The sequence below is a fragment of the Excalfactoria chinensis genome, chromosome 1, assembly GCF_039878825.1.
Source record: "Excalfactoria chinensis isolate bCotChi1 chromosome 1, bCotChi1.hap2, whole genome shotgun sequence".
In the NCBI taxonomy this organism is placed as follows: Eukaryota; Metazoa; Chordata; class Aves; order Galliformes; family Phasianidae; genus Excalfactoria; species Excalfactoria chinensis.
In genome coordinates this window covers 104,476,255-104,502,317 of record NC_092825.1, presented here as the reverse complement: position 1 = coordinate 104,502,317, position 26,063 = coordinate 104,476,255, and the positions used below count along the sequence as shown (strand labels likewise).

The 26,063-nt window shown below is 44.1% G+C and overlaps 1 protein-coding gene across 3 annotated transcripts in view; it reads right to left on the bottom strand.

The window, feature by feature from the left end:
- AGPAT3 (1-acylglycerol-3-phosphate O-acyltransferase 3) overlaps positions 1–21,350 on the bottom strand; it is an 89,963-nt gene extending 68,613 nt beyond the window's left edge. Inside the window, exon 1 of one of the 3 annotated variants that reach the window (XM_072335026.1) lies at positions 21,223–21,350. The gene's annotated coding sequence lies outside the window, so the exon portion shown is untranslated. Of the gene's footprint in view, positions 1–20,576; positions 20,835–21,222 lie in introns of those variants that run through there. The other 2 variants (XM_072335037.1, XM_072335007.1) reach the window with 2 other exon arrangements.
- Between the last annotated feature and the right edge of the window lie 4,713 nt (positions 21,351–26,063).

The window sequence follows — 26,063 nt, the reverse complement described above, 5'->3', positions numbered from 1 at the left end:
CCTCATGGCATCCCTTCAGCAACAGCTCTGGGGTAATGTGACACAACCACACCAAATTGGATTCTCTGCTTACTGGCACAAAGACCTGAACATTGTAGTCAGGGGCAGCTAAGGAAGTAAACTGTATAGAGCAAATCTAAAAGTACTGATCAATTTATTAGCCACAGAAGCTTTAGAACAAGTTGTTTGGTTTTGGTTATAGTTCCACCAATGAATACAGCAAGGAAGTTGGTTTACTGCAGCAGAGTGAGCTGCTGTTGCCTTTGCTGGTCAGTGAGAGAGATCAGTTATTTCAGCAGATCCCAGCTTACACCTGTCTTTGCTCTAAAATCCATGACCAGAAAAACATGCGTAACAGGAAGTTCTCAGTGTGTAAATATAAGGTAAAAGCTTACACTTCCTGCAGCTGAGCACTACCATTAACAACAACAAAGGCAGCATACACGCACGTCATCATACCACGTATATAAAAAGTCATAGGCTAAAGCTCAACATCTGAGGATAAATATGACACGCAAAAGTCATAGGAAATCAAAAACAGGACTTTTTTTCCTGCAACTCTCCTTTTGCTTTCAGCTACATTCATGTTTCATGCACTCAGCTCCTTCATTCCAAGACAAAAAAAGAAACAAACATCTGACAGACTCTTCGCCCTCCCCCCCCCTCCATCCCCCCATCTTTTCCACCTTCAGTCCCAAACAGTCTCCCAGCAGCTGGTGCAATACTACCCTGGATCAGCTCAGTGACCTGCACCGCTCCGAGCTGCGCCAAGCAGCATTCACTGTGGAGATTATCAGGAAGAGAGACAAAAATGCTCTTAATGTAGAGATATGCTCAAATGACGATAGAATTACTCAGGGAAACTGAGTGGGGTTATCAGTGGGGTACAGTCCTTACTGAACACTGAGGCAGTTTACTCACACCCCACAAACTTTTAAGCGTTAAATCGCATATTCATAGAAAATAAAATGTAATCCTTCTCATGTATGTGTTTTCCCCTGCATCCAGTCACTCTGCTTCATGGAGTACCATTATTCTTGGTAAAAGGAACAGTCCTTTTTAATCTACCTGTTGCTTTGCAGATTAATTTCACAGCATGCTTTTATTTAAAAAGAAATAAATAAAACCAAAGCAAAAAAGACAACAGCGTCTCACTGTGAAGGTAATAACTGCCCAAATATGTCATTTGGAAAATAAAATCTTTCACCATATGAAATTTTTAAACAGAAAGAGTAAAATAAGGAAAGTGAACAGTGGGATCTTGAGGAATAAGGCTTTTTGTTGTTGTTGTTGTTTTATTTTTAATAAAACTTGACAGATTTGAAGGCCATCTCATGCCCACTAAAAAGCAGTCCTGGCATCTACATGTCAGCGGACTGTTTTTACAACTAATTGCCAGTGTTGTCAGTCTAAGTACAGGGTGAAGTTTTCTCTCATTCTCAAATCACCAATGCCACAAGCAGCTAAAGTGGAACAGTAGAGTCACTGAGCATTCTACTAAAAAACTGATTTATTTATTTATTTATTTTCATTAAGAAGAGTGAGAAGATCACAGAATAACTTAGGTTGGAAGGGACCTCAAAGCCCACCCACCCAACCCCTGCCGTGGACAGGGCTGCCATCCACCAGCTAAGGCTGCCCAGGGCCTCATCCAACCTGGCCTTGAGCACCTCCAGGGATGGGGCACCAAAGCTTCCATGGGCAAGCTGCTTCACACATATCTACATCCATAGCACTCACTTAGTTTTCATTCCCTATGATATGTGGAAATGTCTCCTTATTATCCTTGCAGGAAACAAAAATCCATAGATGAAGACAACTCCTGCATCTTTGTGAGATTAAAAGATCTTTGTTTCAGAAGTGCAGGATGATGAACTAGTATAAATAATTAAAGATTAAATATTTCCTGGCTCACGGAAAATAAAATTTCACATTGATAAAGCAGCGAAAGTACAGCATATTCAGCAGTAAATGGATTAAGCTCCCAGACAGATGTACGAGTGGACTTGCAGAAGATAGTTTGAGGCATTAAGCTATTTGCCTTCTGCTTTCCCTGTGTGAGTTTCCATCTTCTCCTTGCCCCCAAGCCTAATCACTGCTTTAAAATAACAAGTCATAATCCCCTTTTAACAAACTGAGAACTTTTGGGTGTTTTTTTTGTTTTTGTTTTTGTTTTTTTTTACCACGCATAACTCAAGATCTGCTTAGCAGACAGAAGCAGGCCTTCAGTGACATCTATGTGAAGCACTGCATAGTGCCCAATAAGCTGCAGACACTGAAATTCATTTCTCTAAGATGCCAATGACCTGTATCTCACCTTAAAGACAGGGTCACAGCCACTATGTGATGTGGTCACAAGTGTACCCCAGGAGCAGCCTCGGGGTCCTACGTATGCTTGAACTCATGTGGCCCCAACTTACCCTGGCCCAAATGAACTGCTGACTCCAAGTTTGGCTTTCAATATCTAAAACAGGACTATGAGAATGAAAGGGACAGACTCTTTAGCAGGGTCTGTTATGACGGGACAAGGGAAAATTGTTTCAATCCAAAAGAGGGGAGATTTAGATTGGACAAAAGGAAGAAGTTTGTTACAATAAGGGATGTTGGGGCAGTGGCACAGGTTGCCCAGAGAGGTGGTGGATGCTCTGTCCCTGGAGACACTCAAGGTCAGGCAGGGCTCTGAGCAACCTGATGTAACTGTAGATGTCCCCATTCATTGCAGGGGAGTTGGATCAGATGGTCTTGAAGGGTCCCTTCCAACTCAAATGGTTGTACAAATCAGCAGGAGACACCCCAGATAAAGCTATGCTCTTCATCACTACAAGAAGCAGCTGCTGAGATGCTTGCATGTTTGCTACTGCCAGATGTGTCCAACTGCACACACAGCTGTTAAGCCAAGCGATTAGAAAGACATAGCTAAAACAGCTGGACCCAGCCTGCATTGGTTCTAATCATGTCCGGAGCAGAACAGCAATTATTTACCAATGCTTGTTTACATAACACCACTCACATCAGTATTCAACACACAACATCCTTCAAAGATCCGGCTGCAATCTCACCTTGCTTGAAATATAAATGCCTTTTGGAAAAGTTACGTAACTAGGGGAAAGTGCACAGGCAAAGCAAACACAGAACGCCCTCTGCTTCTCCTAGGTCATCGCCGGTGTTCCACATACAGACTGACAGATGAATTTGAGAAATATTGTCATAACCTTCAACAAGTTTTACTGGTGGGCAAAAGTCAACCTGAGCAGATTTCTCGCTGAGTGCATTTCATCTGACAGCCACAAGGAATAGCCGAGTTCTTAGCAGCACGTTCCTCCAAGCGCCACGCTTGGCTTTTAATGTAGAATTACCCTGTCCATCCATTCAGCCTCTACCAACGTGCCCCAGGATCCCCTGCTGCCTCTGGCCCAAGCTCTGCTTACCCTGTGCGAACACGCTCAGCCACAGCCAGCAGTTTGTTATACCACAAAGCAGCACTTGATTACAGCCCTCAGACGCATGCTGAACTATTTACAGAGCACAAAATTACAGTAGTCTTTATCCATTTCATTATAACGTAATATGCTGTTGTATGAAAGACATTGCTTTACAATGTATGTAGGTCGCTCCAAAAGTGATGCCTCCTATTTATTTCCATGGAAACTACAACAGATACAAAATGCCCAATAGCACCATCAGAAAGAGCAAATTCTCAGCTTCAAAACACTATTTGTCAATACAGTTACCACCATTAGCTATGCATTCTTGCCAGCAATAAACAAGAGCCTGCATGCAGTATATTGGTGGGAAGATTCAACCTTTACTGCCACACCACTAACAACCACCTCTGGCATCGTGGGCCAATATAATAAAATAGGAGGCATTACTTCTGGAGCAACCCTCCTACACACTACTGAATGGGATACATTTTGAGCCACATAAGAGTGCTGGGTGATTTTTACATAAACGAACAGTAAGAAGAAGCACATAGTTAACATATCATTCTGAAGTCAGACGTGTATCAACTGCAACTATAAGCAGCACCTCATGCACCCCAAAGGAAAGAATACTTGCTTCTCAGCAGTACAATAACCTGTATTAAATATCATTTTAAAAGAAGAGAGAGAAAGAAAAGGAATATATGCTTATTAAAAGCAACAACAACAACAACACAAAAATACATGCCTTTTCTCCTTCCACTGAATGCATTCTTTCCTCCTGGAAATGTATTAGAAACATGAAATGCTTACTCGAAATACTGAACAACTAAATCTGTGTAGACACTTTACAGGCACCTGCATGCACTCATGTTGTTTGGTTTTGTTGTTGGTTGAGGCTTTAAGGTAGGGGGAGGTTGCTTGCTTGTTTTTTCTTCATTAGAACTGAGTGCTTAGTGACCAAATGCACCACCTAAATTTCTGATAGACGTTCAGACACCAAGATCAGCAACATTCAGAGACTCCACAAGTCTTACCCTGAGTTTGAGTCATTGATAAGACCACTGTTCAGAGGCTGTGCTTTCTCTTAACACCAACACCAATCCTTCCACAGCTCAAGATGGGGGTTGCACTTCCTATTATAAGGTGTTCTGGCCATTATAGCTCCTTCACTCATAAATGGTATTTCAGACTTGAATGGTGATTGTGACAATTGCAATAAAAAGTGTCTGAATTTTGTACACAAATCTTGAAATCAAGAGCACTTAAACATAAATGATTTTAGGTGCTTTGGTGAATCAGGAAGGACTGGAAAGCACAGTGATGCTAATAATTTCTGCTTTGCTCTTTACGTGACAATTATTTTTCCAAAGCTAGAAATCATAGTTCATATTTTCTTTTGGTTCTTTAAAACACCAGATTTATCACAAAGTTATCACACAGTGACATTATTTATTTGTTTCAAAGGACAGTGCTGGGGGCAGTGGGAAACACTGAACAAAGCCCACCAGCATAATCCATTCCCTGCCTTGCTCAATTTGTCAGACAGCATGCCTCTGTTAGGACAAAGGCTATTTCATTAAAACAACTATGATACTGCCAGCCAGGAATAGGGAAGAAAGCAAACAATCAGACTCTGCTCAGCTGTCTGGAAACTATTTAATATATAGTAAAAATCTTGATCCTGTCAACAATAAAAATATTGAGGTTTGCAGCACTCACAATCCCATAAGCCCATACATCTTAGAAGCCGCATTGTTTAAGCTCTCAGACATCTGGATTTTTCCAGTGTTGAATCCATGGATTCAACTTTTCAATCCATCCATTCAACCTTCAGTAAGTAATCTTATAACAATTAGATTACATTTCTGTGAGTGTCAAGTAACTTGAAGTAACAGAATCCACACACTGCCCCATGGTCAGATTTGCACATTGGCTCTTCCAGTTCAGGCTTTAAACCCAAATGCTGAGGCAGGGAGATGAATAAAACTGAAGTCTGAGGAAAGATCTATTGTTGATAAACTCTTCCAGGCTGCCAGGCAGATAAAAAGCTGCAGCTTTGAGATTTTTACTAACACTTGCAGGAGAGGTCTGTTTTTAAACATAGTCAACAATGCCATTTTTAAACGTTTCCAAGGTATACCCATGACATCTTTGAGAGACGAGCTAATGTGACACCAGACAGCTGGAAAACCTGCACTCATGGAGAGTGGTGACTCCATGCCAAAAGAATCGCACAATCACCAAGGCTGGAAAAGACCTCAAAGATCATCCAGTCCACCCATCCACGTACCACCACCATTTCTCCTCTAAATCATGTCCCTTAGTACAACATCTAAACATTTCCTGACCACCTCTGGGGACGCAGGGATGGTAACTCAACCACCTCCCTGGGCAGCCTATTCCATTGCCTGACCACACTTGGTGAGAAGGAATTTTTCTTGTTATCCAATCTGAAACTCCCCTAGTACAACCTGAGTCCATTCCCTTTAGTCCTATCACAATTTACACAGAAAAAGAGGCAACCTCCTTTTAGAAATACCAAGTGCCTAAAATGACATCAGATGCTCAGACACCTGATTCGCCCCACCAGGACAGGTGAGAACTGGATTGACCAGAGAAGCTGTGAATACCCCATCCCTGAAGGTATTCCAGGCCAGGTTGGTTTGGGCCATGGGCAGCCTGAGCTGATGGGTGGCAACCCAGAGGAACCAGATGATCTTTGAAACCTCTTCCAGCCCAGACCATTCTATGAATCTGTGATTAGTCCCAGCCCAGCCCACTTTCCTACTTCCTTTCAGCATGTTCCTTTAGTGCAAGGCCACATGATTTCAGTACGCAGAAAAGAGAGTTGCTTCCTCAAAGCAAATATTTGAAAAGCTTTGCACGGTGTAGGCCTGAAACTTTGAGAATAGTGATCATGAGAGAAAAATTGCACACTAAAGACTGAGCTGTGCAGAAGGCAAACAGAGGACAGAAGCACAGAAGGACTTTGTTTTCACAGCATGCAAAGAGATGTATTTTAACTCTACTCGTATACAGTCCAATGGTTCATGTACGCTATTTCCCATTATCACTTTGTGAGATATCAGAGCAGTTTCTCTTTTAGTTTAGAACAAGATCGGGCTCCAATATGTAAGAGCATACATCACAAACTCAAAAGCATGTTTTCTAGGTATCGAAAGCATTAATTACCTGATATGAACACCTTCTGAAGGCATTTTCTACTCAAGACATTCCAAGGCCATTGTGATTACAGATGTGAAGCACCGTGACACCACAAACATGACAGAAGCGTGGCTTAAGACTCCAACGTCTTCACTTCATCTTACCTGAGTGTTTTATTAAATTTGCTCTGCTCACTGGCAGAAGTGTGAATTTCAAACTCAGATTAGGAAAGGCAGAGGTCATAACAAAACATAACCACAGCTAATCTCTAGGGGGGAAAAAAAGCACAAAGGCTAAAGGAAATACATTTGTTCCTCTTTGTGTTTTCTTATTTTCACCAGAACGTTTGTGACAAACAGACAAATGTACATTTAACACAGAACAGAAACCAGTGTTCAGCAGTCTGAAGTGAAATCATATCAGGAAAGCCACAGTTTGCAGACAGGAAAGACCACTAGGAGAAATGAAATTGAACGATTCTTCCAACTTATATTGTGAGCAATGCCCAACAACCAAAACATACCTATGCACAACTAATCAGCCTCTGCTGAAGTTTGATTTTTGACCCGATTTACATTCTCAATCCTAAAATAACCTCCCATCATATAACCAAAAAAGCTGCAGCGGAGAACTGGCCAACATAACCAGGGTCTTTAGCAAGCTTACACAACTCCCTCAGTGTGTGCAGAAGCTATCACTTCCATCACAGGAACTATGAGAACAGTTAACATCTGAACAAGTCTTAAGATAGGATCTCTACATAATTTGGAATTGCATCCAGAACTGAAGCAAACTAGGACTCTCTAGAAAAAGCAAAGATACTGTCACCCCCCCAAAAAAGGGGAAGTAGCCCTCAGACACTTGTAGAAGCCCTCTAAAGAAGAGCTCTACCTCGTCATCTTCTATGAGGCTTCTTCCCATCCTCTGGGAGCTGGGAAGCGTCTCAGCTGGGTGTGGAAGGGAGGAAGAATCAGAGACAATGCAATGAGCATACTGCAGAGAAAAGAGGAAATTCATAGAATCACAGAATGGTTTGGTTTTGGAAGGGTCCTTAAAGCCCATCTAGTTCCAAATCCCTGCCATGGGGAGGGCTGCCTCCCACCAGCTCAGGCTGCCCAGTGCCCCATCCAACCTGGCCTTGAGCACCTCCAGGGATGAGGGTGGGTACGTGATAAATAGATTCAAGATCTAAGCTCACTTCCACCAAGGAGATAAGAGAAGATGTGAAGAGAAGCCATGAGAGATCTGCTTCAGGAATCCAGAGCGAAGCAGTCCAAGAAAGCAACAGGCAAAGCAAATGACCCTGTATAACCTTCCCCTTTCAGCATCTCCTCCATAACCTCCTCTTCTTCAGCAAGACCCTTCCCCAAACCCTGCTGACTTAGTTCACAGCTGAAATACCAGCAGTACCAACACAAAGTACTGTCAGGCCTAGAGAAGCCCAGGGTTACCAGTACCACATGAAGCTGAGAGGGCCTTCATTTACTCTTCAGCCATGAAGCTCAAGTCCTGTCTGCCATAGAAAACCTGACAGAGCAGACTGCTGGGCGATAAGCCTCCTGACAGCATCACTCATCATCAGCCAACACACATACAGACACAAATGCAAGAAAACGTGGGAGTACTTCAGTCTTGCTCATTCCCTCCATGCTCCTCCTTCCTCTCCTATTGTCAGTACAAACCAATTACAGGTAGAATTAAGAAAATCTGATCCAATTACACCACAAGTACAAAAATCAAATGCACAGACCAAGATTAAGCACTGCTAGCACAATGACTTCATCTGCCATGCAGCACAGCATTAAACTTACCTGCTCATCACTGCAATTTGGCAACTGAACTAAATGCTTAAGAAAGAGCTCTGACGAAACCCGCAGTAAGTGGAATGAAACAAGGAAGAGGAGGAAGAGGTGAGCAAGAGAAAATTATATCGAGCAATCAGGATAAGGTGGATATCCATAAATCCATCTGCCTTCTCCTTGCTAATGTTTCTTGCAAGAATTCAGCTGCGGGGGGAGGAAATACAGCCAATGGTGTGTGTCTGACACTGTTAGAACCTGTTAAACAAAGCTGCCCTAGGACAGACACAGCTGTAGACAGGATCTGTATCAGTGCAGCAGGCTTTTAATTTGTGCAACAATTACTCTCAGGTATAGAAGCACAAAGCTCATAAGGACTCACAGCTCTGCCAGACCAAGCACCAGCTTTCTGTTACACACATCTTCTCTCTCAGGTATAATTTCAGTGAATTACACTGTATTTGTGAATTCCAATTATTATGTTATCCGTAAAAAACCAAACAAACATGGTTTTCCAAGACACGGGTTCCACATACCAGACACTATGTACTACCCACAATGCTTCCAGAATCACATTTTAAAGGCACTCTGGAATTAAGGCAGGAACCCAGTGGGGCTCCCCTCTCATAAGAACATATGGCATTTTAAAAAGCAGCATGTTACGAACTCGCACAAAAGCTATTGAGTCACCCAATAGAGGCTTAATTTATCTCTTCTCTCTCCTACCTAGGCACTTTCTCTACAGTCAGTGACGGGAAGACTGAAATTTCTCACAGTCCTAAGGAAGCAAGCTGTCTCTCATTTACATCAGAGATATCCACACTTTCAATGAGTTCCTCAGATGCAGCTGATGACAGTTTAGTGATGCAAAGGTTAGGCACTGGCCATTGCTGGGAAAAGAACACAAAGAACAAGAAGTTCCTTGCATGGAGCATCCTAGATCACATGTGTTTAATTAACGAGAAAAGACCATGTATCCTGCCAAACAATTTGGGCATACTACATGTAAAAGAAAGCATTTCAGGAAGCTGGTTAATATTTCTTTTCTGTTCACTCGGAGTGACAGACCATCACAGCCCATAATTTTCTGATACTTCATCTCTAACACTCACTCGTCAGCACAGGGAGCCAGAAACTTGACTCAGATTTTAATTCATCACTTACCATTTTGCAAAACTACTCCAGCACCTACCAGCTTTTTGCAACGGCTGTAATGCCAAAAAGGCGAGCAGAACAAGAATCGGTGCCTGCATTGAAATTCTGAGGGCACAAGCAGGCTAGCTTCTGAATGAGGGTTACTCTGCCTTCCAGCTTCTCTTTAGTGCCCTCCACACATTGCTGGTAGTTACAGCCTCTGGCCAGGGCAACTCTAAGTTACTCTGGCTGGTTGTCGGGAATTAATCTGGTGCCACAGAAATTTACTGAGAGCTGAATGGATGAGAAATGGCAAAACAAAGGAAATGAACACAAAGTTCTTTGCAGTAACTGGATTTGAGCTCCAGTCTTGAGGCTGATCCACAAGGTCAACATGTCCTCCTCCACCCAGGACACATGGACCACAAGTGAATTGTTTCCATACACTTATAAAGGAAGGCATGAAGTAGCCACTATGTGAAAGGACCCCTTGCCAGAAGAGTGAAAACACTGATACCCCTCCCAGAGTCATTCAGTCTGATGCACAGATTGCTGCCCTGTGCTGGAATTTACAGCATGTGAGGATCCCAGAGCAGAGCCAGCTTGGATCATGAGTCTCAATCAAAATTAAAGGGCAATGTGCACAGCTGAAGAGGATTTCAAGAGGTCACATCATCCAACTGTCCCCAGTCTTTCACTGCTAAGCTTTGCCATCACCTTTCACTTCATTAAGCACACCAATTTCTTGCTGTCAACATCCTCCAACCCATTTTTTGCACAGCAACATTAGGGACGTGGAGAGGCTACCAGAACTTACATTCTTTGGCTTCTCCTTGTCCATATCTATAACTGGGGCCCTTCCTACCAAAGACACAGAGCAAGAGCCCCAAGCCCCAACCCTTTCCAGAGGTATCTGCCAAGATCTGCTCTTTTTGAGTTCTCTCCAGCATCAGAGATTTCATAACCCCCATTTGGCAATAGAAAGCTTTTTCCAAAGCTTTCCAGCTCTCCTTTCTGCATCTTAAACCTGTAACTTCTTGTCCTCTCTACAGTGGGCTAGGAGAGCAAACTAATCCCTCCTCCTCTGCAGTAGACTTTCAAGTGATGTCTACAAAGTAAGCCCATTATTCTGCAAACCTTCCCTTTGGTGATGTTTTCTAGACTTGCCTATGACTTCTTTAGTTTTTCTCACAGCATTGCCCTCGGCAAAAAAGGTTTTCTTTAGAGGTGATGTCTACAGCTGCAGACCGCGCTATTGCTCGTGCCATGAAGAATCACAGCACAACAGTGTGCATGCACCCTACTACGTCTGGTTTCTTTCTTTCGGGGTAGAAGGCTTTGTGGGTTGTTTTGCAACCATGCAAGACTGACTCACAGTCAAGTTGGTGAACTGCTAAGTGGAAGCACTACACTTTTGGTTATTATCAAGCCAGATACTGGTAAAAATACAGGCAAGCTTGGAGCTCTATTTGCTCTTAGATGTTTTGCCAGCCTAGCAGAATTAATGAACAGCATTAAAGAGACTCCAGCGTAGGCACAGAGGCACAAAGTAATGCAGGCAGTGATATCACCAAAAAGTGAAACTGTTGTGGTTGTTCTTACTCAGACAGAAGGATTACGAGCCCCAGCAAATAGGCTCCACCCCTGACCAACTAAATTGCAGTCTCACTGGAAAAGATGCTGCCAGCATCTTTTTAGTGCTGATATTCCCAGAGCACTGGGGAGGAGCCAACCACACCAGGAGTAGAACAGCCAGATCTACCCGCACAGAGACAAAAAGCTCCCAGGAGTGCTCTATTATTCCACTGCTCCACATGCCAGATCAGGTAGAAACCTGAATGCACAAGCAAATGGCTCTGTTCCCTCCTTGTGTAGCCAGGTCTTGGGAAAGGTAATACTAACTAACAAGAAAAGGAACATCCTGCTGGAAAAGGGGGGATGGGGCTGTGAAATAAAGCTTAATTCACTTATTTTAGGTCACCCAGTGAAACCAAAGCATCTACAAAACACTGCTAGGATCACATTTATTACTGAATTTCTATGGTTGTAAGTGGAGCTTACAAACTGAACAATATGCTTTAGATCACTCTTGGAACTTTTTGGCCTGAAATCAGCCCTTTAAAAGACGGCCATTTCTTTACCTAACCCACCTGCCTCACACACCTCCTTGTACCAGAGTAACCATACAGGAGACACTTCTCACAATATATATATATATATATATATATATATGTATGTATGTATATATATATCCTCTTTTTCTCAAAGGATGAGTGCCAGGAGGATGAGGGAACCATCATTTCAATAAAGACATTTAAAAAGTAATGACAATAACAGACGTATCAGCACAATTCTAAGACAGATAGACAGTAATATTTAAGCTTGTTTTCAGCTTGCTTAAATATTCAATCAAAAAATTCACCTAGATAGTTATTGATCAAAATAATTCAATCCAGGAAGTGAGTATTAAACTAATCCTAAACTCACATTCTCTTTGAATGTTTCTTCACTGAATAAAGATGTCTTCACGTTGACATTATAAACCTAATCACATCTCGATGGATGCTCCTTTGTTTGCAGCAGTTGTGCAAGGAGCATCCAGTGCTAATTCCAAATGCAACACCAGGAGCTGTAAAGCTTTTGACAACTTCATTTGAGCATAACCACATCTTCCTTTCCTTGGCATAGCAAGCCAAGTTATCCATAGATAACCCTTCCCGGTAATTCATGGCATCCTTTGGGACTTATCAAGACAGCCTTTAAATTGGTGTCTGGAGGACCAGTGCAGACAAACATAAAGAACTGAAAGAACTGCCTTCCCACTCATTATGCCTTTGAAGAAAAGCAAAGGTTCAGCCTTCAAACATCAATCTACCATGTGGGTGCTAACTGAGAACACGGGAGCTTGAAGAAACCGAGATCCCAGCATCTGCAGAAAACACTAAGGTTTAGGATTTATATTTTAATTAATTAATTAATTAAAAGGAAGAAAGAAAAAGAAAAGGATATTATGAGAGAAAAAGAAAGCAAAGGATTATATTACTTTTGCTGTAGAGAAAAGTATGGGCAAGTTAATTTAAAGAGGTAAGGTTCATAACAAGTTACATACAGCAGGTCCTGTTATTTATATGATGGTGAGCACTGTTTATCTGGCTTTCACTGTGAGATATAACAATGATGCTGTAGATGTCAGTTAATGAAGTACACAGAAAAACAAGGAAACTTGTGCTTTGTTTGTGGTTTGTTTTTCGGTTTTGGTTTTGGTTCCCCCCCCCCCCCCCCCCCAGTAATTCTAATAATAACTTTGAATCCTGGAAATCTACAAAGCCTGCTATCCAAGTTGCTACAAAAGAAATACTTTACTATCAGCACCACCAAGGTCAGTTTTCCTCGGCCAGTGTGACATTGCTACTGAGAAACCAACATATCACTCCAGCTGTACACTGGAGTACGCCCTAAAAGCCCTGAAAGCCCTGTAATACGCAGCTGGACTAACAAACTCTTCAACCAGTAAAGTTTGCTTTCTAATTGATCAGCTACTATCACAAGTTTACAGATTAAAAACAGAAAAGCACTGTCAAGAGGGCTACTGTATAGGCACAGCTTCATCCAGGGCAGCTTGCTTGTGCTATCACATATACAGTTAACACGCAAATGTACATGGTTAGCTAACATCGTCATTCTTAGACTACGCTCCAAAGCATTTCACATGAATAAAGTTATGGTCCTCATCTCACAGCTACAGCTGTGAGAAGTTGGAGAAATGCTTTAAGATACACTGCTGTGTGTTTTTTTGAAAATACAAGCTCAGTACACTCTGGGTGTGCACAGAGGGGGAGCTCATTGGTTGGCTTCTGGTGAGTATTTGGATAGGAACGCTTGGAAGGAATCCAGCAGCATTTGGGAGTAATAAGTCTTGAACCATCACACGTAGACACTGGGGAAAATGCAAGTGGAGAGCTAAGCTAGCCTGTTTAGGTTCCACCGTCAAAGACAATTGAACTCAAGAAAGCAAAAAGCAAACTGAATTACTCAAGGTACATTACATTTCAGCTTAGGCAATCTCAGTTCTTAAGAGAGATCATATAAGCATTCTTACCACTGTACTAGCATATATATATATTCTGTATACTAGCTGTATAGACATTTCTTTTCAAATAGTTGTCCTCCCTCCCTACAAAGGGATGCTGCACAGAAACTCTACAAGAAAAACATCTGCAAATTTCAGAAGGGTTAGTTAGCAAACAGACTACTAAAAGACAACGGCACTCAGTCTCATCAAGGAAAGCAGACTTGGGGGAGGCCAGGAGAGCAAGGCTTGGCCAGAAAAGCTAAAGACAAGATAAAAACCTAAAAAAAAATCCCCAGTACCAAAGACCACTTTGATTTACTGATCCCAGTGATAAGGAAACTGCTGTTACAACCAGAAGGAAACACAACTCTGTTTAGCTAGACTGTGCACTTTGCCTTAGATTTTCATTCCTTGAGCTCAGTTAAGTCACTCTTTCCTTTGGCTTCATCCCACTAACACTGAAATTTACAGTGGAGGCTGACCGTGTGGTTAATAACACAAGGGCTGTAGGCACCAGATTGATGAGAGTGGCTCTGCTCAGACACATTGGTAACAAGAACAATAGTGCTGGAAGGCATTTGGAGCAAGGGAACCCCTGGAAAAGTACACCACATGCAGCATGGCACTGGATCCATCACAGCTGCGACTGAGAACCAAAAATGCTTGCACTCTTTTTGGTTCCCAGCATAGCCATACAAAGTTGTAGTACTGAGGGCCATGGCCAGTGGGCATGGTGGTGATGTGTCAACAGTTGGAATAGGTGATCTTAGCGGTCTTTTCCAACCTTAATGATTCTATGATCTCTGGACAGCAGGGAGAAGGAAGGATGCTACCACTGCAATCTGGTGGAATGCTACCAGTCAAACTAGTGGGTTTAAAAACTTATCCTTATAAAATAAACTGATTTCAGCTGCATTATCTAATGGGGTGTCTATCATGATCAACAATTGGGTTCATAAGCAGCCTAGCTTACAACACTACCAGGAACCTGAAACCTGAGCCATCAAGAGAAGGCTGAAAATTGATAACACTAAACCACCATATGAGTGATGTTAAAAGGGAAGACAGAACATTTTTGAATCAGCAGATAGCACATGTATTTCAACTATCGTGCTCCACTGAAAAGACCAAATCTGCATTTCAAGTACCAACAACTTGGAATGTCTAGGGGGAAAAAAAAGAAGTGTTTTTTTGTGTGGAGTCAAGCATAGGCAAATCTTGCAGCAGTAATTACAGTGAGTGCCTCCCCCCAAACCATCTGCTGTGGCATTTACAACTCCTGGAAGGGCAACAGGCAGTGATGGTGGAAGAGAAGAGAGATCTCAGCAACCGAAGTCAGGCTGCAAAGAACACCCAAGGCGCTGGTCTGACCTGGCTCAGCATTGCTACATCCCAATTGGGAAGTTATGATTCAGCTGACCCTGCATATCAACAGCTCCTGCATCTGTAACAAGCTTTCATCAGTAGCACTACAGTGGGATTGTACACAATGGCAAGATTCAGCAGCAGGCCAAGCTCTGGGCCCTTTGAATATCCCACTGTCACAGTACAGATGGAGACAATGCCGGTTAATTGTTCCACCATCCATAAAAAAATTACCACAATACCCACTTCTTAGGGTTGTCACAAGGATTATTTAACAGTTCTGAAGAGCTTTGAAGAAGAAATAGTGGCCATTGTTTTGTGTGGCACAGAATTTGGAAAGATTGCACATGAGTTTTGCACAAGTGTGCATCTGTGACAGACGCAGCACCAATAGATTATTCTCTCCACAAAACAACAACAAAAACAAAGCCTCGCAGAAGCTCATTTACTTTGGGCCACGTTTTAGTCAGAAATACACTCTGTTCTGCTCATTAATATATTCTAAGTAGACATCAATTGTGATTATTTAACCGACAGATCCAGGTGCTGGCTCTAGTCTATCGTAATCAAAAGGGAGACACTATATTTTTGACAAAGAACTCAGTTTAGACTGTCAGGGTTCCTAACAAACACACTGTAATTACCTAAGTAATGCTAATGGATGGGAACAACAACAAAGAAAAAAAAACCCAGACAACCAAAAGTTGTGTAGACATTCCATTTTCTTTTAGTCTGACAGCACAGAGGTGCTACCCACAGAGAGGGGCCTGTGGTATGTACTCAAACCCGATCACCAAAGTGCTCTGAACTCTGATGCAGAAATGTTTTAAAGGTTTTAAACAGTTCTTCTACAGATGCCCAGATAAATAGGAGGTGCTAGATTCACAATGTTTAATATGCACTCTGATTCACCTCTTCCCTTTGTAAAGCATTTATTATTTCATTCCTAAGGGACAGGAAACCTGTATGTCCCTTCATTCTTGTAACTCATTGTCCCTTCATTCTTGTAGCTCAATGCCTGCTTCAAGGACAAGCATTTTTCCAGGCAGGCTCAAACTATAGCAACGGCCACAACCAGACAACAAGGCTGTACTGAGACAGAGGCAGGTGGAGCTGGCCAAGAGAACTAACTTTTCCAGTAGAAAAAGTTTCAAAGGATCTTTAAGCTCTTTGGGACACAGACCACATCTTTTGTTTGGAAAGCAAACAGCACATTATTGACACTACTACAAGACAAATAACACCGATTGGGACCCGCCTCTACTCTAGCTTCCATTCCCCATCCAGGATGCAACAACGTTTTTACTTTTCTGTAACTATGTCATCCCAGTTGTCCACTCAGGAACCAGCGCCTACAGGCACACACACAAAAAAACCATAATGATAATATTGTAGCATTTCTTTCTGTCTTGGAAAACCTCTCAAAGTCCAAATCTCCAGTTTCCCAACTCTCAGAAGAATCAGCAACCCAAAACTGTATGTTCTCCCTACAAAATGCATGGAAGAATTTACATGTCTGAGAACAGCAAAGAGAGGAAAGACACACACAAACACACACACACACACAAAATTGCAACACAATCTACCCGGAGCAACACAACAAGATACAACTTCAGTCCCATCTTCCCCAAGGTTTATTTCAGGTAAAGACCAACATCTTTAGGGAAAGCTCGGGGTACTGGGATTATACCAACTTCCTCATAAAACACAGGTATGAAACAGAAGGGTCAGAACAGTAATCTCTTTTGCCCAACAGACCAAAGGGGCTGCATACTAATGTGGTTTGAGCTGTACATAGTTTCGCTACCTTGTGAAGAAGAAGGAAGGAAAACTGCATCATAAATGTCACACAGAACTTCCCTGGTTGCTTACCAAGGTATCCCAGCACTGCTGGTCACTGCCCTCTCCTACTCAAACAGTTGTTTTTGCATGGCTTTACAGGCCTGGAATACAAAAGGAGTCACTGTGGCTTTCAGTTCCTTCTTACCATACTGAATACTCACTAGGACACAGACCAGAACCTAAAAGTCCTGCCTCCTGTCCCATCTACTGAACCACACAATCATGCTACCTGCCCTGAACAAGTCTGAACAGCTACAGATAAAGATACAGAAGCAGAAGGTGCTGTTGTAAATGACTGGATCGAAAAGTAGTGCTTGTAGATTGATCTTCACAAACAAGACAGGTATTTCTTTCACTTTTGCTATGACTTCAACATAGCAGCTGCAATGCCCAGCTTTGCATCACTGTCATGTCTTAGAAACTCTTCAGCATATCTAGACTGAGAGAAAGAAAATTTTACAGGCAAATTGTAGGTATGCTCTTATTGCAGGAGAATAAAAAAAAATGCATAAGCAAGAGTTTGTTACCTTTTTAACCATTTCTAATTTCAACTTTTGCAATTAATACACCACAGCAGAAAGCAGAGATTACGGTGCTGGCGCATCAACCCCCTTCTTAGCTCATCCAGATTTTATCTATTGCTGCCTGCATGCATCCTTGCACTACTCAGTCCCCAGCCTGGGTGCTGACTCACTTCTAGAATCCTGATATGATCACGTATTAGATGACAAATTGATTTTAACCTAACACTTTTAAGGATATCTTCATTGAGTACACTGCAGAGGCCTTGGAGCATGTTTCTTTTGTTCACAGTTAAACAAGAAATTTAGATAACGCCTTCTAATGCATCCACTTTCCCTCCTTTTTAGTCTTACTTCAAAAAGATGGTATTGATTACTTATCAAAAACTAACCACAAGCAAGTTTCCTGATATTAGGCTTAATGCAAGTGTACACAGAAGAGCCTTACTAGAGGCTCGGCACCAGAAGGCAGTGGTACAGTCTGAGATATAATGACATATTTGGTTCCCTTTGCTTTTTGTCATCTCTTGTACCAATTACCTGCTCTTTGTTCGAGCACTGACTATAAACGGACTAACATACACCCACAGTAATCAGTATTACCACTTAAGAGCACTGAAAGAACAAGACATTCCTCGCCATAATGAATGCCAATTATGTTTGTCAGTACCTTGGCCATTCCTAACAAGAATTATGTTCTTCTAAGCCAGAGGCGAAAGAACACAGCCTCTGTTGGGGTTTTTGCCTTTCTGGAAGGCACAGAAGCATCCCACAGTAATTTATAGCTATCATAGATTTAACCTAGGTGAACTCATTTCCGTTAACAGCAATGCTTTATTCATCCCATTTCCCCATTAAAAAAGTAAGCTTTTCATCCAATTATTCATTAAGAGTTTTGTAAGTGTGCAAAACATCAATTGGGATTTGAAAACAATGCATCCATCTGCAAACAGAGGTAGAAAAGAAAGAAGAAAACTGTTGTTGCGTGGGACTATGCAATTGCTTCATTTCATAATATTAATGCTGGGCAGAAAACATTCCCTGGAAAAAGAAGGCACACTTTATGCTAGTTGAGCTCCCTATCATCTCAGGCAGACTTCTACCCCATTTGTTAATGCATCTTCCTTGAATATGGAAGGAACTGCACTAGGAAGAGGAAACAGCACTGTTATTTCTGCTAAACTCCTAAGAAAGCAGGTTCTCATTTCAGCATGTATGAGGCACAACATGTGCACCCTTGAGTGAGGCCATGCCTGAGCTGCCTGCTAGGCACTACTGCACCACCGTGCCAAGCTGTATTTAAGTGTTGTTGCCATTGTAATAGTATTAGAGGAAAATGATTGTCCCACCCTATGCTGCATTGGTGTGGTGTCACCTTCAACACTGGGTGCAGGTTTGGGTGCCACAGTACAAAAAGGTCAAAAGTGTTACAATTAGTGTTACATAGATGTGAAGGCTCTGAGGACAAGGTGTGTGAGAGGCAGCTGAGGCCTCTTGGTGTGCCCAGCATGGAGCAGAGGAGCTGAGGGGAGGCCTGATGGCGGCTGCAGCTCCTCAGAGGGAAGCGGAGGGGCAGCGCTGAGCTCTGCTCTGTGTGACAGCGACAGGGCCCGAGGGAACGGCATGGAGCTGTGCCAGGGGAGGGGCAGCTGGGGGGCAGGGAAAGGGGCTGCACCACAGGGCGGTGGGCATGGAACGGGATGCACAGGGCTGTGGGCACGGCCCCCAGTGCTGGAGTTCAGGGCATGTTTGGACAGTGCTCTCAGACACAGTTTGATTTTAGGTGGTCCTGTGTGGAGCCCGGAGTCTGATTTAATGATTTTTGTGGGTCTCCTCCAGCTCAGGATATCCTGAGATTCAAGGTGCGTTTCCATTGCTGGCTGAATCCAAGCTACGCTAGGAAATCCACTGCTCTACACACTCTGTTTAAGCAGGTGTAAAGGGGTGAAGAGGTGGAGATAGGAAATAAAGACAAATGGAGATGATAAAACTTTCTTAGAGTCCTCAAGGCTGTCTTTACAAAAAGGCTGAATAAAGGTACTGAATTTAATGAATGTAATTTTTATACTGAAGGTCCAGTAATAACAGAAACAAAGGGGAAGAGGATCAGAGCACAAAGGAGGCAACCAGAAGTTAAGGTTCTTATGGGAAGGACAGACCAAAACATTGATGTTTCAGAGCCAGGGGCCTCAAACTGTTCACATTGCAAGGAGCTTTGTGAACAGCAGCAAAACAAGTTCAGGGCAGGCTACACCTCCATTATGCTCCATCACCTGGAATACAGCTGCAGCCCCAAAGGAAAATCAACAAAGACTGCATGGCTTTGACTGCCAATGGAATCAGATTTTACAAATACACATCAGTGGTTCAATATGATTCTGCTGAACTTCTCCCAGTGACCCACAGTTCAAACAAAGACCTAAGTCAAGAATGCCACAGCACAGGAAACGCTGCCAGTACCAGCAGAGCACTCACCACTTCACTCCCAAACAGGCTTGTACCTACTGGCAATCCAGCTATGGCCAGCTCGTGATCTTGGACCCTTGCCTACTTCCCTTAGAGCGGGCAAAGGCCATCAAGTTTATATTGGGCTTGAAATTAATGAGTTCGATAACATGACAAATGGTGTGGGCAGCGGAGATGATTGCTGCTTTGAAGAAGGAGCACCAAGACGACTGCAAACTCTGCCCCTTGACTCTGCCTCGGTGAGGAGGGGAGAGAAAGATGCCCAAGCGCATGGAGCAGCAGAAAACACACAGGTGAGGCACAGAGCAGGCAGCACTATCTCAACGCTAAAGTTTCCTCAGAACGCAGCGTATTAAAAGCTATAAGGTCATAGATAATCAATGCACGCCTTGCTTTAGATGCCTGCACGTTAGGTTAGCAGCTCGTCAGACCCATCAGCATCATCCAGGCACAACAACACCCCATATGCTCCCAGATCGATAGGCTTTGCTCTTCTCCATTTTACACTCGCGGTGCACCCAGGTGTAGCCCAGCTCCCCGGCAGCACGCTTCTCTCCGATTGTCAGCCTCATTATTCTCTACAACTGGCCTCTCGTTTACCACCACCCTTCCCCCCTCCTCCAGCTCCGGGCACCACGAACCTCCCCGGGCCCCGCACGCCCCCCCCCCCCCAGCCCCGCCGCACAAAGCGCTGCCGCAGAGCCGGGGCCTGGCGAGAGGGGAGTCCGGCGGAGTGGGCACGGCCATCCCTCCCCACTCCCTCCTCGCCGAGCGGAGCGGCACCAACCTGCGGTCCCCGCCGCCTCCTCGGGAAGAGCCGCTCGCGTCCGGCTCAGCCTCCAACCCCGGCCTCGCCCGCCTCCGCCTGCTGCTGTCCGCGCGGCCCCCACGGCGGCGGCGGGTTGCCTGTGCGCGCCGCGGCCCTCGGGAGGCGGGGAAGGGGCGAGCGGGGCGGGCGGCGGCGGCGGCTCCGGCAGCCTCTCTCATGGAGTGCGGCAACCCCAGCTGTCGCCGCCGCTGCTCCCCGCAGCCGCTACTTCCTGTGCGGCGATGGTTCAGTTCCTCCCGGGCCGCTGGGGGCAGGAGAGCCGGGCGGCGGGGAGCGGAGGAGGAAGGTCGGGGCAGAGCGCGGGGCGGCGGTGCGGCAGCTCCCCCCGCTACGCCTCGGAGTCGGCGCCCCAGCCCCCCCCCCGCAGCCCGAGCCCCCCGGACGCGACCGCAAGAGGGCGCCGCTGCTCCCGCCCCGCGGAGGCCGAAGGCAGCAGCGCGAGGGATCGATAAAGGAGGTTCTCCTCAGCCCAGGAAACCGCTGCGTAATGCTGTGAAGAAGTGAGGGTACGGGGCTGCATCAGAGAGGTGCACCTCTCTTGAGTGCTGTGGAATGGTCAAGCCTATGAAGCTTTCCGGACTAGAATACCAGGATCTGAAGTTACCCCTCTTAGTGCTGACGTATGTTTTTACTTCTGAAGGTGAGGAGAGCTTACGGCTCCCGAAGCCTTGTCATCGAAATTGAGTGTGGTCGTCGATACTGAAAATCTGTTCGCCCTACGTGGATCCACGATGCAGGTTTTGCATTAGGCAGCGATGCTGGAGAGCAGCAGTCAGAGTGCAGTCGGGGTCACGGGAATAAAGCAGCTGCTCCTCTCAGCGGTTATGGAGAGACCTCGGGGGGGAAAACAGCGTTTTTATCGGCTACTGAGGCTCTGAATACTCTCTTTCCCTTGTGGTCCGTGGCATTCAGACCACGCTAACTCGACCTACTTTAGATACCGCTCACTGAGCTTGTCCAAATAGTTACGTTCTGTGTGTACTTAAGGTGCTATTAAATCCTTTATTGGCTGTTTTACTGTTGCAGGATTCACTCCAGGTGTGTGTGAATTCCCGTACGAGGCAGAGGTTCTCTGCTCGAGGTCAGGTGTGTGTGGTGCTTTCCATCCTCCCCCACTTCAGCCTCTCTCTGCCAGCCCTATGTAATGCTGCTCAGCCCACACCGGCTTGTCCAATCACAACACCTTTGGCTGCTCTCCTGTCCTGCTGTATCTTTAGAGCAGGCTGCCATAAACTCAAGCAGCCCCTGCAGCTTTCTGAAGAACATCGCAGGTGATTTGAGACCCCTTTGTCTACCATTCCTCTGAGGGTCCAAGTGCTGAGCCTTAATTTGCCTTCGTGTTACCAGCAAACAGCTTGCTTTTGTGCTTCTGGTTTGGCACAAGGCAGAAAATAATGGGGGTGTTGCACATAATGCAGCTTGCACTTATCCCTAAAGGAGCTTTTACTATACCTTACAAGTCTGCTTCCAAACAAGAAATGATCACGCAAGGAAATGACCTGATAGAAGCAGCTCGCCACAGACTATTGTAAAAACAGAGTGGAACACAATTCCTCCAGTCAGAATCACTTTCAGATTGTATTGCTAACAGGAAGTCTATTAAGCTTGACTAACCTGTTTCTTGTCCACTCAAATTTTAACTGCAGAACAGAGCAAATACCCTCCTTCTGTTACATAGTAGCAGCCCTTCTGTACAGTGCTTACCTGCTTGTAATGTAACATAATGCAATGCAATGTCTGCTGAAGTCTGCCTAAGCATCGTGTATGAAATGATCAAATTATCAGAACTGAAATCTGAAAGAAGGAGATAGATTAGCCTGAGAGGTACGGAGAAACAGGAGAAAGAAAACAACAAGTCTGGGGATAGAAATGGTGAATAGGGAAATATTATAATTAAAAAGAAGAGTGGTATCTGTGAAGAATGCCAAGAAATTTATTTCCACCTCCCTGCCCAATTGCGTTCTGACACTTTACTGGCAAGTAGCGTCTTCTCTTCCTGAGTTACTAAGACAGCTCTGTAAAGTCCTGATCCTTACCCTGAAGGGACCACTACCCTATTTACCCACTGTTATCCCCAGGCCTAAAATGGGCTTAAATGTGCCAGGGAAGTTGAGGTTGGACATTAGGGACAATTTCATTTCAAAATTAGTGGTGATGCAGTGGCACAGGCTGCCCAGGGAGGTGGTGCCATCACCATCCGTGGAGGTGTTCCAGTGCCATGTGGATATGGCACTGAGGGACAGGGGCAGTGAGCAGGGTGGGAGTGGGCTGGTGTTTGGACTATACCAGTCATGTCCAACCTGTGGCCCAGCACAATTCACAATGCAGCCACCTCCTGTGTTTCCGTGCTCATTGCATCTGTTGTGTTTTCTGCAGAAACAAATTCAGGTGTTATATTCAGAGCAGCCCTAGACAATTCCTCTTCACACAATGCAGCCCAGGCAAGCCAAAAGTTTGGACACCCATGTACCAGATGAACTTAGTAGTCACAGAGTCATAGAATTACTCAGGTTGGAAAAGACCTCAAAGATCATCAAGTCCAATCTCAGCCCAACCATAGTACTTATAGCCTTTTCACATCTTAATAATTCTGATTCTCTTCAATGCTACCGGCAGTTTAGTTCTCTTTGCCTTTGAAATGTGTCCTTTTTGTACCCATCACACCCTGGACACTTCATTCTGCTTTCTCAGACCTTTAGAAATGACTAGTGGACATTTCCATGCTAGTTCTCAATACTGTGCTGTGCCTGAGTCATATTCAACACCTCATTCTAAAGACAGCTGCTCATTACTTCCCATCAACTGCAATGACATGCTGATTAATTCCTGGAGTGAGCAGACACCAGGCAACCATTTGTAGTTCTCTACAGTAGATACCATGTGAGCCATGATGCATCAGCTGCTGAAAGGTCAAGGAGACTTGAACTGGATGCTGAATTTGTTCTCATCTATACTTGAAAATCCAGGGACACTCCAACAAATGCAGATACGCAGCATTTCTTACATAGGTGAAAACACAACTGAGCAATAACACTATTACTTGCTACCGCCCCCACATCCTATCCTAAATCCAAGTGCCACTTCCTAATAAATTTGAGGTCTTAACAAAAGAAAGCTCTACCAACAGAAGAACAACAAAAAGCGCAGGCACAACATGTAAATGTGCATGTGATATAAGCAACACAAATGAAAGCTAGAAGAGGTTTTTGCCTTCACCACAGCCTGAGTATCCTCTGAACTTACCAAATGTTTGACATTGCCTTTATAATCGTTTCTACAGTATTCCCTGCTTTGTTGTGCTCTCAGTTTTGTTGGCGCTGATGATTCTGAACAGAAACTTTCTGACAGTTACCTGGAAAGTAATTAGTGCTACAACTGAAATTTCTCAGTGCATAAGACATCTCTTTTTTTCAGTTGGGAAAGTGAAATCAGCTTTCAGGTGAGCAGTATCTAATTACGGAAGCATTAGAAAAAGAATTCCTGTGGTTTAACTACAAATACGTCCAACAGGTTAGAAGAAATGTAACTAATGAAGAAGGTTGCAAGCTAGAAGTACACATGTATCAACTGTTTCAGGAGGGACATGATTTTGTGTATCTGAGGGCACATACTTTAAGGGGACTGCTGTTCAAAAGCCCTTGAGTTTGTACAACTAGTTTCTATCCAGGTGTCTCAGTTACAGTGTGTTATTTCTCCCTCTTCTCTCAGTTCTGCTGTTGGTCTGCATTAGGACTGGACTAAGAAAGTCTGATAGATCGTGTTGCTTTTGAGTCTGGGAAACCAGAATGCCTGTTTTATGAATGCCAAATCATTTCAGCCAGACGTGACGTACACTGATTTTCAACTCTGCATGCGTAGTGATAAAACCTCAGGCAGCCAAGCAAAATATAAGCAGAAAACTTCTGTGCCAGTGTGAGTCAACTGGCTTGGAAGGTGGCTTAAATTGCAGTCATGTGTCTTACGTAAGTACTTGACCGTCATGGGAGATGGTCTTGAGATTATATTGAATCCAAGTGCAATGTGGTTTGGGTTTCCTCTGAAATGTAGATACATATATTTTATACACATGTAGCTATCAAAAAAGGTTATCAAGTTCAAATACAAAGAGGAAAAACATTGTAATGTTTTATTGATCATAATTAAGGAAAATCAGTTTTGTTTCCTTCCCACTGGAAAATTCGTTCTATTTCTGCACAGAAGTCTTTCATTAAATAAAAATACCCCACTTGATGCTGAGAAATGGACCGTGCTGCTGAGCAAACAACAAAATCTCACACAGTACAGACACACAATACAGGTTTTTCTTAACTACAAATCCCTACACTTTTCCCTCAGATTGCATTCTCTGTCTTCAGATACTCTGAGGTGAGTTTTAGTTTTGTTCATCTTACAAGGCACTCTGAGCTAAACCACTCTTGACTTGTACTGAAAATACGTATTCTTCCATGTGATCTAAAAGCTGTACTTGGTACATCTTCAGGAAATAAATAAATAAATAATATCCAATAACATTAGAGGGAGATTTACTTTACATCAAGAGCAGTATCACAGTTACGTACGTAATTCGATCTGAGGAAACTTTGGATACAAGCTACACTGATTTAACTGAGCTGCTGTCCACTGTCTGTCTATCAGTGTTCCTGGCTATCTGGAGGAATCCCAGAAGACTGGAGGCTTGCTGGTGTGACTCTCATCTACAAAAAGGGCCGTAAGGAGGATCTGGGGAACTACAGGCCTGCCAGCCTGACCTTGGTACCAGGGAAAGCTATGGAACAAATCACCTTGGGTGAGATCACACAGCATGCGTGTGATATCCAAGGGATCAGGCCCAGCCAGCATGGGTTCAAAAAGGGCAGGTCATGCTTGACCAGCACCATCTTCTTCTATGACTGGGTGACCAGACTGGTAGATGAGGGAAAGGCTGCTGATGTAGTCTACCTAGACTTCAGCAAAACCTTTCACATGGTCTCTCACAGTATTCTCCTGAGGAAACTGGCTGCCCATAGTCTAGACAGGTATAACCCTTAGTTGGGTAAGGAACTGGCTAGAGGGCTGTGCCCAGCACGTAGTGGTTAATGGAGTTAAGTCCAGCTGGTGACTGGTTATAAGTGGTGTCCCCTAGGGGTCAGTACTGGGGCCCATCTTGTTTAATATCTTCATTGATGACCTAGATGAGGGGATTGAGTGTACCCTCAGTAAGTTTGCAGATGACACCAAGTTGGGAGGTGGTGTCTATCTGCCTGAGAGTAGGGAGGCCCTTCAGAGGGATCTGGATAAACTGGATTGCTTGGCTGAGGTGAATGGGATGAGGTTCAACAAGGCCAAGTGCTGGGTCTTGCAATTTGGCCACAATAACCCCATGCAGCACTATAGGCTTGGGGTTGAATGACTGGAGGATTGTGAAGAGGAAAGGGACCTGGGGGTGTTGGTCGATGCTCTGCTGAA